The following is a 7590-nucleotide window of genomic DNA, read 5'->3' as shown; positions in this document are numbered from 1 at the left end:
TTACTAGTTAATAAAGGTCAGTCATCCAGGAATTTGATTGGTTGAACCTGATTTCATTAGGTATGATATGGTAATACAGGAGATGAAGAAAGCCCATCTTATTAAGATCAGCAATTTGAAAGCCAAGAATCATTTTGGGATAATAGCATGCAGAATTCTTCAAGCTATTGAAGTGTACAGAAGATGTTAAAATAAACCATGGTGCTCTAAATGGAGAATTCATCCTATGCAAGAAAGATGAATTTATGCTAATTGTTCATTTAAAGTGGATAAAATTGCCTTCTACTTTAGAAAGCACTGACCTCATCAGGGATTTATAAAGTGGAAGCAGAAGAAAGTGACTCTGATTTTTAAATAAGGAGAACAATAAGGAAAATAAATCAGGGTCCCAACATGCAACAACCAAATGCCAATAAGAATATACTCTAAAACATATCAGGAACATCTATGAAATAATCCTAACTAAATACCAATGGTCACATTTGTGAATTGTTTGCACATACCACATTAAGTATCTTAGTGCCAGTATGTGCATGTTTTTTTAATTGTGGGTTTTCAACAGAGAACATAAAAACATAGTTGAATTAAAAGCAGTAGAGCCATGGCTGGATTGAATTAAAGAGAACCAAGAATGCAGGATCTCTGCCAAATGAGAACATACCGTGTCAGAATTCAAAAGTTGTACTCTCCATAACTTCAATTACTTTTCAGGAGCAATAAGACTTCTATCTATGAAGTTTAGGAGAAAAAGCACAAAAGTACATCACTTTTGAGAGAAAAAAAAATCACAAGTCTTTATTTGTTAGCCATCATAAAATCAAGGAACTGCCAAACAAGCACACAAGTGAAGGAAGCACACACATAACTGGAAGAAATATATGCAGATATGTTCAGTGGCGTCCTCAACATATTTACCTAAATGGGCTCCCACTATCTTATTTACACCATCATCACACTAAAGGATGAAGGTATCACAAAATCTTTTATGCAAGGCATTGGTAGAGTATTTAATCTATTCCTTACCCTTTTGGCAGATGATAAAAGCAACATTTGGAGTCGTAAGAAAGTGTGGCATATTAGTAAAGCAATATCAAGATTTTAAAAAAATATATTATTCCAGGACTTTTCTAAAGGGAAAGGAAAACAAAGACTTAAGCTATAAATGATTTCTTGAAAACTTTCACAATAAGGTAACAAACAAAAGTAAACTGCTTGCCAAACTTCACAAGCCCTTCCTCTCACAGCTCCAAAGGAAGTAAACTCAAAGTATTGACAGTGTACAGTTGAAGTGAATGGAAGAGCTACGTCTCTATTTTTCTCACCTCCTCACATGTCTGCTGTCCTACCATCAAGTTACAAGCAGAGTAAAATGACAAGGAAGACTTTAGATAAGCTTACACTTAAAAAAAATCTACTCTCAAGCAGTTTATGATGTTGTCACCATAGCTGGGCAAAAGAAGTATGACATGTTTCTATTGTGTATATATCTGATTTAGTTCCTTACTACTTTTCCTATTGATATGTATTGTTAAAATGTTGAATTTCCCAAGTGAGGGCATGAATGCACATTGTTATGATAGCCACTCCCTAGCCACCAAAAGCTACATTCCTGTACTATACTGAAAATCAGATTCAGCATTATTTGAAAAATATTTAAATATTTTGTGGCAAGGAAGGGATAAAGAAGAGAGAAATAGAAAAAGGCAGGATAAGGAAAGAAGACAGAGGAAAGAAGGAAGGAAGAAAGGGGAAAAAATCCCACATGTAGATTCTTTAAAATCGTGTTTTAAAAATTAGGAAAAAATTACCATGGAAATTATTAGATCACAGTGTTACCAAATGTATATGAATTCAAATATCAAATAAAATATTTATACATTCACTACCAAATAAAATATTCATAGCTGCAGTATTATTTACAATAGTTAAGATATGGAAACAATCTTTTTAATTCCTATACTGGAAATACTATGCTCTAACGTTTATGTTAGTGTAATTCAACACAGAAGAAAGAGTTTTCTATAATCTTGAACTTGAATAATCTTTTTAAATTCTGTTCAAGAAAATATAATGTCTTGATGTGACTTAAGAGAGAGATTTATGGAAAAAATAGTTCTTAAACTGCAGTCCCTAGTCATTAACATCCCCTGGCAACTTGTTACAAATGTAATCTTCAGCTTCTACTCCAGACCTATGAATCAGAAGTTCTGGGGGATGACACCCAGGAATCTGTGTTTTAACAAACCCTCCTGATGCTTGGGATATATGTCAAAATTCAAACGCACTTGTTTAAAACCACATAGAGCTCTGTATTTTTAAAAGTTACACTCTTGGACACTTTCTTAAAATACATGGTGATTATACAGGAATAGCAAGGATTTGTGTTTTTCTAAGCACAAAAAAGAGAAATTTAGAGACTGATAAAAATGCTTTATGTTCAATCCTTTCACATTTCAAAGAGGAAACTCAAATAATTATAGTAAGAACAGAAGAACCAAAAAATGCTTCATTATGTGTATTTGCCAACATCCTTCCTAATTCAGAAGGACAAAGGCAGATAATTTGTCCATTTAGGAAGAAATGGGTTTTTACTTATAAAGTATGTTTTCAGGGTTTGTAAATTAGCCCTATGTTCCTATATCTTCATTTGATAGCTGAAGTTTCAAGTGTTTGTGCAAATTAGATAGTGGTAATGGTTAAACTTTAAATAGTTCAATAAAGTCTAGCACTATTATATATTAGCAGTCATTCATAATTTGAGGAAAAACAGAAGTTGAGTGAGCTCCGTATTTTACACCATATCAAATTAAAATGGATTAAAGACTTAATGGTAAGATCTGAAGCCATAAAACTCCCAGAAGAAAACATAGGGAGGAAGCGTATTCACATTAGCCTTGGCAATGATTTCTTTGGATGGGACACTGAAAGATCAGGCAACAAAACCAGAAATAAACAAGTGAGACTACATCAAACTAAAATCTTCTCCACAGTAAAAGAAACCATCAACAATATGAAAAAATAATCTATGAATTGGGAGAAAATATTTTTAAGCCATATATCTGATAAAAGTTTAATATCCAAAATATACAAAGAACTCATACAACTCAATAGAAAACAAACAACCAACCTGATTATAATATGGGTCAAAGGGCCTTAACACACATAATTCCAAAAATGACATACAAATGAATAACAGATATATACAAAGATACTCAACATCACTAATCCACAGAGAAAAATAAATCCAAACTAAAATATGGTATTGTCTCACACCTGTTAGGATGGCTATCATCATCATCAACATCATCATCATCATCATCAAAAAATATAAATGACTGAATGAATGAATGAACGAATGAAGTAGGTTTTGGCAAAGACATGGAAAAAAGAGAACCCTAGTACACTGGATATAAATTGGTGAATGCAAATTGGTACCATTACCTACCATTACAGTAGGGAGTTTGCTCAAAAAACTAAATATAAAGTTAACATATAATCCAGGAATCCCTCTTCTATGTGTAAACCCTAGGGAAATGAAATCAGTATTCCAAAGAGGTCATCTGCACTCCAAAGTTTATTGCAGCAATATTCACAATAGTTAAGATATGGCAACACTGGATGAATAGAATAAGAAACTATATATATATATATATATATATATATATATATATACATATATATACACACATATATATAATGTTTGTAACATATATATAATGTGACATATATATATATAGTTTGTAACAACATGAATTAACGTGGAGGATATTATCTTAAGTGAAATAAGTCAGATACCAAAAGAAAAAGTCATGCATTATCTTACTTATATGTGTAATGTAAGAAAAATTGAAATACATAAAAACAGAAATTAGAATGGTGGTTGTGAGTGGCTGGGAGGTAAGGGAACATGGAGATGTTGGTCAAAGGGCACAAAGATGCAGTTACTAGGATAAGCCTAAAGATATACTGTGCAGCATGATGGCTGCAATTGATAATTCTTACTGAATAGCAGAAATGTGCTAAGAGACTAGATTTCAGGTGCTTTCACTCATTACACAAAAAAATGGTAATGATATAAGGAAATGGTATGTTAATTTGCTTCACTGTAATCACTTCACTACGTATATGAATATCAAATCACCATGTTGTACATCTTAAATATATGCAATTCTTATTTAAAAAATAGTTGAGTGCACCTTTGATAGATATGTTTGAGATCATTCCTTTTTCATAGTAATAACCCTTAAGTGGATAATACATACAAAGACCAAAGTTAGGCATTAAGAAATAATGTCTTTGAAAATAATGTTATTAAAAATCACACTGGTGAATTAGCACATCATCTAAGCACATTCATCAGAGGCTGTGTTTCACAGGTACAACACTGGAAAGGAGACATTTTTGTTTTCATTTGGTTTAATAAATTCTACATTAATTTATTCAAAATTAATGAGTTGTTTGGGAAACAAAGGAAAAAAGCTAATGTACATTTTCTAGTCCATCAATAATTGCAAGAAATAAGTGAAAATTTAATCACATACGCAAATGTTTTTATGTTACCATATTAGCCTGAGTTATTATTTTAATTGAAAGTTCAACTGGCAATTAGAAAACTGTATTTTGTAAACTTGGTAAGTCATTTTAGCTCTCTGAGCCTTGATATTCTGTTTAAAATACAAGGAAAGAAACTTAGGTCCTTTAATATCCATATGTGCTGTATAGAGTCCTCAATAATTATAGTGAGTACTTCAGAAGCCACAGTGGGGATAAAGAAAAGGAAAAGACAGAGGAGTCTCTATCCAAACCTTAATTCAATATAGCAAGTACATTTGAATTTAGTTATTACCAATGTAATTTCTATTTGTATTATCTTTTTGATTTCTAAAGTTCTGTACCTCTCTGATACTGTTTTGGTTATTAGAGGTGTCTCATCCAAATAGCATCATGCAAAGTTAGGTTCATATTTTTTTAGGATACTTAATGGATTTGGTTTCATGGTTTAGAAAACAAAGTAGGTTGTTTCTTGCCAAATTAAAGGCAAATAATAGTGTGCTGGGTTTATGTGCATACTCCAATAAAGTTGATTTCCAATAAGAAAAAACAGTGGAAATTAGCACAAAATTTTAAATATTCTCCTAAGAAAAAAGGCATTTTAAAAAGCTAGCATAAATGAATACCATAAATCATTCCTGTTGAAATAATTTTAAGAGTAAAGTGTACCATTAACCCCCCACAGAGATTAAATATATATAATATATAAACATATATATACATATATATAAATATATGTATAAAAATATATATAATGGAAAATTTCAAACATCTAAAAAGGTTGAAATTATTTTACAGGAAACATATATATATATACCCATCAGCCAAATTCTATAATTACCATTTTACTGTACTTCTACTAACACATATCTACCCATATATAGATTACTTTATCAAATTATCTTTTTTTCTTTACTTTTTGTATGCATTTTAAAGTAAATTATTATAATAATGCAGTTAAATACTTCAGTATTCATATTATTGACTAGTATGATATTTACAGTATTTTTTTCTTTTGAGATAAACTTTACAAAAATGAAAAATTTAGGTGAATATTTGCTGACCTTGACAAGTGTCCACACATGTAGCAGATTACAGAACATTACCATCACTCAAAAAAATAAATAAATAAATAAAATCTCTCAATCCCTCCAGTAATAGCTAACATTCTGATGTTTTTTCCATCATAGATTTATTTCTGTTTGATGAAGAACTTCATATAGAGTCACGCTTTATATACTCTCTGTGTAAGTTTGTTTTCAGTTCATATAATGTTTTAAGATTCATTTATGCAGTTTTGTGTATCAGTGGTGTGTTCCCCTTGATCAATGACACTATTACATTGTATGACTATATCACTTTTTTTAAAAAAAAGTGTGTTGTTGATGGATATCTGGGTAGTATTTTACTTGGGGCTAAAATGGATAAAACTGTTATAGACTTTTTTGGATAACTCTTTTTGTAAATCAATTTTTAATTTCTCTTCAGTGAATACCTTAGAATTGCTTTTGCTTAATGAGGTGTATGTTTAATATTGGGAAATTTCCAGGCAATCTTCCAAAGTAGTGTGCAACTGTATATTCCCACCAACAATGTATGAGAGTTATAGCCATACCACATTCCTGGCAATTCATGGTAGTGAAAAGTCATTTTAATGTTAGCTCTTTTAGTAGGTGTATAGTTCTATATTATTATGATGTTAATTTGCACTTTCTGAGAAGTAATGCTACTAAGTATTTTCAAGTGTGCTTATTAGCCATTTATATATCTTTTTTTTTTTACTGCGATTGTTCAAATCTTTGCTCAGTTTCTTATTCAATTGTCTTTTTATTACTAACTTGGAGTTCTTTATATTGTTTGGATACCAATCCTTTTTCTCTTTCTGAAATTATAAATTGTTAATATTTCTCACCTGTGACTTACCTATTAATTTTCTTCATGTTACTTTAAGGAGCATATATTTACTTTATGATGAAACCTGACTTATCTTTTCTTTTTCCTTTATGGTAATTAGTTTCTGTGTCCTTTGGAAGAAACTTTTGACTAACAGAATCCATGGACATGTGCTCCCATATTTTCTTCAAAAGCTTTATGGCTTTAGTTATTATGTTGAGATCTGTTATCTATTTCAAATTAAGTTTCTGCATAAAGTGAGGTTGAGGTCAAAGTTTGTCCAACCTTCCTTCTTTCCTTTTGTTTTTCCGCCATCTGAACATCTACTTGATTCAGCACCACTTACAGGAAGGATCTTTATTTAACTCATTGGATTATTTTAGAATCTTTAGTGAAAATTCAAATAATAGTATAAGGATGGAACTATATCTGGACTATTTTTTCATTATGCTTTCACTATTTATTGATTCTTATGCTAACATAGTTCTCAGATTAAATTTGCTTTACATTAAATCTTAAAATCATGTAATTCAATTTCTCTAACTTTGTTCCTCCTCTTTAAGTTTGTAAATTTATACAAAAATGGGACTCTTAAAAAGCCTGTGGGATCATAAAGAGAATGTCACTGAATCTAAACATCAATTTGGAAGAAGTGACATGTTAGCAATATTGAGTTTCCCAAGACATAACCATGGTATAATATCTCTTCATCCACTTTGTTTTTCTTATTTTCACTCAGCCTTGATTTTTTCTTTCCCTTCTTCCCTCTGTCCCTTCCTTCCTTCCTTTCTTCCTTTTGAGTAATCTAGAGACCTTCATATGTGCCTTCAATTTATTTCTAAATTTTATAATACTTTAAGTAGAAATGCTTATTTTGAGCTTATTTTCTGATTGCTGATAGAATACAACATGTATTGATTATATACATTAAACTGTAACAAAATTTTGCTAAATATAATTGTGAATTCTAATATTTTTGTCAATGTTTTAATATATTCTGTTAAACAATCATGTCAAAAGCAAATAGAAACAGTTTTATATTTTCATTTTACATCTTTTGTTTCATTCAATTCAATCTCATGCTTTATTTCAATCACTAAGGCCATCATATTCTAAATGCTTAACAGAAGTAGAATAGTAGGCACC

The sequence above is a fragment of the Neovison vison genome, chromosome 7 (assembly GCF_020171115.1).
Source record: "Neovison vison isolate M4711 chromosome 7, ASM_NN_V1, whole genome shotgun sequence".
Lineage (NCBI taxonomy): Eukaryota > Metazoa > Chordata > Mammalia > Carnivora > Mustelidae > Neogale > Neogale vison.
Note: the sequence above shows the minus strand (reverse complement) of the source record.